This window comes from Lynx canadensis, chromosome B3, assembly GCF_007474595.2.
Source record: "Lynx canadensis isolate LIC74 chromosome B3, mLynCan4.pri.v2, whole genome shotgun sequence".
Taxonomy (NCBI): domain Eukaryota; kingdom Metazoa; phylum Chordata; class Mammalia; order Carnivora; family Felidae; genus Lynx; species Lynx canadensis.
This window is the reverse complement of record NC_044308.2, coordinates 23451938-23461809: the sequence shown is the minus strand read 5'-3', so window position 1 is coordinate 23461809 and position 9872 is coordinate 23451938. Positions and strand designations below refer to the sequence as shown.

At 33.8% G+C, this 9872-nt stretch overlaps 1 long non-coding RNA gene across 2 annotated transcripts in view; it reads right to left on the bottom strand.

The window, feature by feature from the left end:
* Window positions 1-2: 2 nt before the first annotated feature.
* The window catches only part of LOC115515608, a 29823-nt gene continuing 19953 nt past the window's right edge, over window positions 3-9872 (bottom strand). For both annotated transcript variants that reach the window (XR_003969342.1, XR_003969343.1), the window contains 4 exons: window positions 4938-5071; window positions 4421-4517; window positions 3138-3287; window positions 3-1151 (listed from right to left, as the gene is read on the bottom strand). This is a non-coding gene — a long non-coding RNA (uncharacterized LOC115515608). The remainder of the gene's footprint in view (window positions 1152-3137; window positions 3288-4420; window positions 4518-4937; window positions 5072-9872) is intronic.

The following is a 9872-nucleotide window of genomic DNA, read 5'->3' as shown; positions in this document are numbered from 1 at the left end:
CATGAAACACAATATTGTTATATTTCAATATACAACTTCTGTACACCAAAAAGTAAAATATCACAGTAAAATGGTGAAAAAACATGGTATTTCATTTGCAAAGCATGGTAAATGGTTAAAATCGTTAGTCATAAAAGATCTTTTAAAAGCCAGTAACAAAGACACTAGTATTCCAAGGGAAATGAAAAAAAACAAAAAACAAAAAAACAAAGTAACACAAAACACAGAATAACAAATGACTAGTACAGTTTAAGGACATATGAAGATGACTGAAGTGAACAATAACTGAAGAAAAATACTTTCTTTGTAGTATCACACTATCAAAGATTAAAACATTGACATCCAATGTTTGTACTGTTTTAGAAAAAAGAAGTCTCATAAACAAACACTGGGAGACAATATTGATGAGGATAATTTACACATTCTGGGGAAATCTCTACTTTTAACTCAAAACATAAATTTTGGATATACTTAATTCCAATGAAGTGGAAGTAGTAGGACTATTTCAACAACTTAGCTGGAGAAGTTAATAAGTAGATTACATATAAGCATGTTCACTGAAGAGAAAATTTGTAGCTAATGTATGGGCCCAAATGACTACTGGCATTATCAATTTGTTTATCGATAAGCCCCAAAAGGATATGCACAAAACTCCTTAACAGCAGATAATATTGGGGAGTAGAATTAGCAGGGAGGAAAAAGCATTTAAAAAGTAAAAATACTACCCTTTACAACTTTCTGTGTCCTTTCAAATCTGGAAAAAAGATAATTTATTTTTCTGCATCTATTTTAAATTTACCCTGTTAAAAGTGAAAATTATAAATATGTGCACTTAATACTTATGGGAACATTGAAATGAAGCCTTGCAATCATATCGTCCTGAGCTTCTCTGTGTAATAGCATCTCCATCATTCAAGCTCCCGACATTTAGTCCAATGTCAATAATGAAAACAGTCAACATGCCTGGTTACAATTCCCTCCAATGATAATCTTTAGGTAACTTTCAAACAAGGGCTTTCTCAGTCCAGTTTTTCTGGAGGAGTGTCTACTCCAACACATGAAAGGAGGAGTCTCCATACGTTATAAAGACCGTTTTTGGATTTGAAGATGGTGTCAGAAGCAGTAACATCAGTTTCCTATTTGGACATCACCTGAGAGGACACATTAGGAAATGCGTAAAGTTAGGAAGCATACTTTATGCAATTATCAGTAATATCTAATAAAATTATATACAATGAAATGCAACAGCCATTTTATTATGAAGAAATAACAGATGCATCAGAATAACTTTTGAAATTTTCTAGTAAGAAGGCTAGAGATGGCAACTACATTTATTGTGGTGAGCACTGCTTAATGCATAGAATTATCAAGTCACTATCACTATTCACTATTTATAGACCTGAAGCTAATGAGGTCAACTATACCTCAGTTTTTAAAAAGCCAGATGTTGGTATCTTGGTATTCCTTCTTCTTACACCTTCGTAAATGGATTGATCCCAACATTCTCATGCTGTCTGTGTCTCTTTTATGTATTTGGATGCCTATATCTCTAGATTGCTCATTCATACACAAACTATTTAATCTATATGCTTTTCTCTACAATAAACATGACAACAGTGCAAAAAAAAATCCAATGAAAATAACAAAAGGACCTTAGTCCCTTTGGTAAGAAAAAAAAAAAGGTAATTGTATAAAAGACAGAGGCTACAATGGAATTTAATAAGATTTAGATCTTAACCCATTATTCCAGCTGGTTATCAAAATTCTTAAGTAGGTACTTCACCCAAGTTGAAGTTGTCTATTTAGTTTAGTTGTCTATTTAGCAATGTTTTATCCTAAGGAAAAAAAAAACATTTTATCATAAAAGCCTTTATCTTTTAAGGTTATTCTGGGATTAACAGAATAGGTCATTCTGAGGATTATTGCAGGTAGGCAATAAGGCTCTCTGAAAAAGAATGTTTAAAGAATTTGTCAGCATTTACTCTTGGCCGTGTATCACATGAATTAACTTTCTAGTGGGAAATAAAGGAAATAAGAGAATTACACAACTCCTGGTCCATCAGGAGATGGGATTCACTATTTGCTATAATATTAATGGTTTCATTAACAACTGCTCCCTCTCACTCTTTTTATAGTTCATTACTTTCGTACTTCTAAGGTTATACATCTCAACGTCAGCTTAGTGTACCTGGGCTCTTCTCTCTTTTGCCCTCCTCAAACTCACTTAATGCCCAAAATCATGTACTTTGTTTTCTTTCTCGAACTTCTTGTCTTTTGCCTAATTTATTACCAAAGTTACAATTCAATAAAATTTAATACTATGCCAGGCAATGAGTAAGATATTTGTTGAAACATATCTGCAAGAAATCCAGAGTACATGAAAAGTGAAATTCTGAAAATCAATTTATTAAGATCATAAAGACAGATATATGATTTGAGAGAACTGTTGTTAATGGATCCCAAAATTATTTAAAAAAATCAACTACTAAAATTATACAGCTATAGTTCTCAATTACAATATCTTCTTTCATCTGGTCCTACATGTAACTCTAGGTGACCAGTAACCTTGGCACACGCCCATCATGAGACGGAATATCTACTAGAATTTGGGCTGGTCATATAAAAATGTTAGTCAACAAAATGTGGCAGAAGTGATACTACATGACTTCTGAAGTTGGATCATAAAGACCACATGCCACTTTCACAAGGTTCTCTCCGAACATTCATTTTGATGATGCTTCCTCTGTTAAACTGATTGTGTGAAGGTGCTCTAATTTAGCTAAGCCCAGCCTTCCAAGTCTTCCCAAAACAAGTGCCAGACATACGTGTGAAGAAGTGTCCAGATGACTCCAGCCTCTAAGCGTTTGAATCAATATTAAACACCGTATCTTCCCAGCTGATCCCATATTCTGGCATTGTCAGAAATCTTCACCCACAGAATTCATGAAATGGCACAATAGATATTTTATGCCACTGTGTGTCAGGATTCTTTATTACTCAGCAACATGTACCCCAAACGGATCTCATTACCCACTAGCTGCCACCAAAAATTAATTAATCTTAAACAAAGCAGAATATTAACTCCTGCCTAATCAAGTGCCCCTCCCTGAATAAAATAAACACTTATCTGTCCTTACAATCATTTTGCCAAGCAGTATTCCCAAAGCCAGAGATGGGAGGTGACGAATACTCAAATGAGTAATATTGCCAACAGAGGTCTTATGGTACTGATTCTTGCAATTACAAACAAAGATGGCAAAAGTGTGTTTTCTTAGAATTATCATCTCCTGACAGGAAAAAAAGAAGAAACATTGGAAGATAAGACACACATACTTCTTATAAAATAGAAAAAGCAGCAAATAAGTGGAGGCTAATTTTGAACTTTGTTACAAATTTCTTTTAATGCTTAGAAAGAATTCCTCATTAATGAATCCCCTATAGCTGATTCAACATTCCAACTTCAGCTATTACTTTACTAAATACTTTTTTATTAAAATTCCAGTTAGTGAAATATTAGTTTTAGGTGTGCAATTTAGTGATGCTACACTTACATACATCACCTGTTTCTCATTACATGTGTACTTGTTAATCCCCATCACCTATTTCACCCATCTCCCTCAACGACCTGGCCTCTGGTAATCATAAATTTGTTCTCTATAGCTAAGAGTCTATTTCTTGCTTTGCCTCTATTTTGTTTTGTTTCTTAAATCCCACATATGAGTGAAATCATATATCATTTGTTTTTCTCTGACTTATTTTGCTTAGCATTATACTCTCTAGCTCCATCGGCCTTGTTCGCTGCAAGTGGGAAGATCTCATTTTTTATGGCGGAGTTCCTTATCCGTTCATCAGTGAATGGATACTTGGGGTGTTTCCATAATTTGGCTATTTGTAGATAATGCTGCAATAAAGGATGGGGTGCACAGATCCCTCTGATTTAATATTTTTGTATTCTTTGGGTAAATACCTCATGATTACAATTGCTAAATCATGTTTTTAACTTTTTGAGGAACTTTCATACTGTCTTCCACAGTGGCTGCACCAGTTTGTAATCCCACCAACAGTGCAAGAGGGTTCCCCTTGTTTGTTTTTTTTTTTTTTTACCAGTTTCCATGAACTTCTGCCTTTATCACACTATAAAAATACTTGCAAAAAATCCTTTATTTCAAAATTTCCAATTAATGAATAATTTTCTTTATAACATTAATTAGATCATAATGTTTGGTTAGAAATAAAAGCAATTGAAAGAAGACATAAATAATCTCCTACATTCTACATATACTCCCCACCTTTACTTTGGTAAAGTTATCTTTTTTTATAGAATTAATTTACTCACTAATTCTCAGGCATGGCTGGATATTCCTGAGTCTAGCCAAAGCCTTGTTCTAAAACAGAACTTCTTGATCCAGAACCTTCTTACCTGTAGTTCCCAGTTAAGACTTATGAATTAAGAAAGACCATAGGAATGTCAGCTGTCCTCAGATTATCTCTAAATCTCTTCCTTTCATTGTGTTCATCTGAGAAGTAATTATACAATATAGCCAATTAGATACAAATAAGACACCAGGACACACAAATTAGGATGATTTTAGAATAATCACGAACAGCGAATGGAGATAAACAGCTGATATTACTACACGGAAATAACACAAATGTACGGAAATGTTTTTCATGCCAATTCTGAATCATATAAGAAACCATAAAGATCTACGTGAAATTCTGACTCAACGACTGTAAAAACTAGGAAAAATCCATTCTCTAATTACTACCATTAATTAACTTTCAACCTAATCCAATACTCTTCCTCGAACAACATGATCTAATCAGTAACCACAAATATGTAAATTTATGAAAATTTACCCTTTATAGAAAGTTTCAATGATTTATTTTAATCATTCATGCGTTTGTAAACCCAAATATAATTGTTTAGCACCTACCTGAAATCCTATCTTCTCCCATGTTCATTTCTGGAGTCCCACAATGCTGTTTCAGTGTGTAAAACTGTCTGCTTCACTAGAGTCTCTAAACCACATGCTCTTCATGATCACTCACAAACAATTCATAATGGCCACTGGGAATACAAAATTGGATACAACAGCCCAATACTCGCCAGATATTGATAGGCAAGGATGAAAGGCAGGCATAAATTGGGTGTATCTTTAAAATCCCCTTTTTGCTGTTTAGATGTTCCTTTTGAAATACCTTTAAAATTCAAAATGCAGGAAGTAGAAGCAGTCCTCCATTCCCATCTCTCTATACAGTAATGTTAAAATTTTGCCATCCATTCTTCCAGACACCTTTCTAACAATTAGTATGTTCATTTCAGATTGTCAAGTAGCAATATACAAATAATAAGACAGTATTTTACTACTTAATGTACACATGTACAAAATTTTTAAGAATGCTAAAATATTCATTATAACACTGATCAGTCAGCATTACTTAACTCTATAATCATGTCAGAATAATTACATTCCTCAGGAACAGTAATGATTGACATTTCCAATTAGAACGAGGCATATGGTCAAACCTCTGTAAACACACTATTAGTTGATGTTTGTTCAAAAACTGGCATAATTTTAAATATCCACACAAAACACCCTTATCAGACCATGTTCCAGTGTCTAAATTATATTCATATGATGAATAAGCTACAACCATTATGATCTTTTGTTGAGGTATATTTCAGATGCTCGACTATTATTTATACTCAATGTATAACATACTTCAGTGTAAATTTGAGATGTGGAATAAATTCCCAGCAGCAAGTAACACCATTTCAAATGTTTGAATTTCAATTATTATGGCCAAACTTCTGCTCAAAAAAATACTGATTTATACCTTAATTTATAGGTTAATTTTCTTCCAAAAAATGTTCATAATTTATTATTGGCTACTGAGTTGAACATTTTTGACTTTTGTTTCTGATTATCACATAACATACAAATATAAGCAAACACTGGAAATTTTTAAAAAGGTCTTAGAATAAAATAAATATTCATAAGCACAGAAGTTTTATTTTCATTCAGATGTCTATATATGGTAACAGATTAGAAAACAAACACATATGGAGTTAATCATTTTACATTAAAAATAACACACTTAGGGGCACCTGAGTGGCTCAGTCAGTTGAGCGTCTGACTTCGGCTCAGGTCATGATCTCACAGTTCATGGGTTTGAGCCCCGAGTTGGGCTCTGTGCTGATGACAGCTCAGAGCCTGGAGTCTGCTTCAGATCTGTGTGTCCCTCTCTCTCCGCCCCTCCCTCCCTCATGCTCTCTCTCTCAAAAATAAACATTAAAAAATATTTTTAAATACATACATTTAGATATAACATGAAGCAGGATTATGGAACTATTTAAGTTTAGATTTGAATACTTCCATAGTATTCCAAAAAAAAAAATGCAAAGCAATAAGCTAATGAGAGAGTACTATCATATTTATACTCCTAAAACTAAATGTACATGTGCACATATGTATTAACATTTATAACATGTATGTTATATGCATGTATACACATATATATTTACAAAAAGTAGATTTATATAGCATAGCAAAGTAACAATTAACAATAAGAATATCTTCTACAAATATATCTGTGATTTAAAAAAGACAGTTTCCTTCTCATGTATTCTTTCCTCTTTCTAAAGGTAAAAATCATCCTGGGATATTTTGTTTAAGTATAAAATCTATTATTTTCTTATACATAAAAACCTAACAATCTGAAGAAAAGGAAGGCAATAGATCTATCCCTCTCCCCAAAAAACCCACTTAACACCAAAATGTTATATAACCCTAAGAGAACAACGTTAATTACTTATTACACTGCCAACACTTACAAAAGACAACTTACGGTATTTTACAATAATGAAATATTTACAAATTTATACTTTGTGAAATACCATGCATCTGAAAACACTAGGTATTTTTAAATGATGTATTTGTTATTTACAAAGTTGTCTTGAATATTTTCATCCTGTTCAGATAAATACAAAACTGAAGAGTTCAAAGAGGGACAATATTTCTCATAAAACAGACTTGTTATGATTAAAATACATAATCAGCAATACAACTATAAGTTTAATAGTTGTATAGCAATACAATATAAAATTAGGACTTAGGTTTTTTAACGTATAATAATACAAGGACTAAACAGTGATTAAAATGTAAAATTTTCTTTTAGAGAATGCAAGAGCAACAGTACACTTTTAGTAACTTTCTCCTTCCTATACCAAAATAGGCAATAGCTGAAGAAACTTGTTATCAAGAAAATTGTTATCAACTGCACTGCTATTAAAGCACTTGATAACAATGAAACTATGAAAGTTTACAATGAATTATTTACAAAATTATACGTTGTGAGACTCTACACATCTAGAAAAGACTAGATGTTAAAAACTAAAAACTTGTATCTATTATTTACAAAGTTGTCTTGAATATTGTCATGCAACCAAAGGAACACATACAGAATTGTGTATAGTTCCAAGAGGTAGTATAAAATCCCTTTAACAAAGTCATTTATATCTCCAATGTTAACAATAAAAATAAATACGGGGAAGATATGAATAGGTGAAGCACAGAGGATTTTTAGGACAATGAAAACATTCTGCATAATACCATGATGGATACATGTCATAATACATTTGTCCAAACCGACAAAATGTACAATACCAAGAGTTAACCATGAAAAACTATGGACTTTGGGTAATTGTGAGGTATTGATGTAAATTCATCAGCAGGAATAAATGGTAAGTAACTCTGGTAAGGTATGATGATAATGGGACTGATTATGCATGTGCTGTGTGAATAATGATGGAGATTGCGCATGTGCTGGGGCAGGAGCTAGATGGCAAATCTCTGTACGTTCCCCTCAATTTTGCTATGAACCGATCTAGATCTGCTCTAAAAAATATCTTAACACAAGAATAATGTAAGGTACATATACTAGGGAAGCTCCAAATGAAATACATTACAATACACCTTGTAACATCAAATGAATTTACATGGTGTATGTTTTTTAATATACAGTTTATACTTATACAATGGCATACTATTCTACTATGAGAATGGGTTAAATGCATAATCTTTTCTATTTCTCTCAACAACAAAATGAGTGTATGATAAAGATTGCATAGCTCCAAGACCCTATTTATCAGTGATCAATTTCCTTGCCATGACAACTTTAAAAGACAATAGTCCTAACACATTTACAATGAAAATGTTTATAAAATTATACTGTAACACTATGAATACATCTGGAAATATTAGATGCTTAAAACCAAATGTTTCACTTGCCTATTATTTCCAAAGTTGTCTTACTGCTGTGTAACAAATGAACACAGAACTGTGTAATTTAGATTCTGTAAAATTTTCTTTAGTAAAATGAATTTCATCAAGAACCTCAGTACATCTGAGAAAATAAGATATATCTCATGTCCCTTAATAAGTAGAAATATTTTTATATAAAATGGGCACAATTTAACTATTGAAGTCTAATTTTTCTTCTAAATGAAATATGTGAGGCAATGAACTTTTAACCACCCTCTTTCCTGACTATATACATGTGTGTGTACACACAAACATAACAAAAATAAGGCTCAGAAGCTTTTAACCCAATTTTCAAATAAATTGTCTTTAATAATCCCAGCATTCCATGGAATCCTACACAAAGGTGAACAACGTCCTCAAAAGAAAACGGTTTCTACCTTCTATCATTTTGTTTACCAACATTTCTATATACTTCCTAAGTCAAATGCTATAACTATTATAAATACCAGTGTTTAACAACAAACCACAAAGTGCCATCCATAAGAAATTCTTAAAATAATTCGGAGATATGTCAAACTTAGAGTTTACCAACAGCATGACTGTAACATACATGATGTTCACTATCTCTATAAACCAAAAATAGATTCAAAGCCAAAGAATCTTACATTACTGATGAGAACATCCACCACCCCATCCATTCTCTTACAACAAACCACTGAACATGCAGAGAAACTAATTATATTGATTTTTATAAGTTTGATATTTAAACATGTTTATCAGCAATGTCTGTATATCTAGAAATAAGTATTTTATCAATAACTACATACACAGCAGTCTATAAATCATAACAGCAGAGACTTATTTTACTATTTCATGTCTACAAGCATACAAAAAGTTTAGTATAAGAAATTACTCATTTCATATTTAAAATATGAATGGCAATAATTTCTGTACTTTAACAATGAATGTCTAACTAAAAAATCTCAAAGCCACAGAGAGAGAGGCAAACCAAGAAACAGACTCCTAACAATATAGAACAAGCTGAGGGTTACCAGAGGGGAGGTAGGTGGGGGAGGAGTTAAATAGGTGATGGGAATTAAAGGAGTGCATGCGTGATGAGCACTGGGTGTTGTATGGAATAGCTGAATCCTAAATTGTGCACTTGAGAGTTCTGGGAAGATGGCGGCGTAGGAGGACGCTGGGCTCACCGCACGTCCTGCTGATCACTTAGATTCCACCTACACCTGCCTAAAAAACCCAGAAAACCGCCAGAGGATTAGCAGAACGGAGTCACCGGACCCAAGTGCAGACGAGAGGCCCACGGAAGAGGGTAGGAAGGGCGGCGAGGCGGTGCGCGCTCCACGGACTGGCGGGAAGGAGCCGGGGCGGAAGGGCGGCTCGCCAGCCAAGCAGAACCCCCGAGTCCGGCTTGCAAAAGCGGAGGGGCCTGACGGACTGTGTTCAGACAGCAAGCGCGACTTAGCGTCTGGGAGGTCATAAGTTAACAGCTCTGCTCGGAAAGCGGGAAGGCTGGAGGACAAAGGGAGGGTGAGCTGCGGAGCCCCCGGACGACAGAGCTCAGTTTGGCGGGGAACAAAGGCGCTC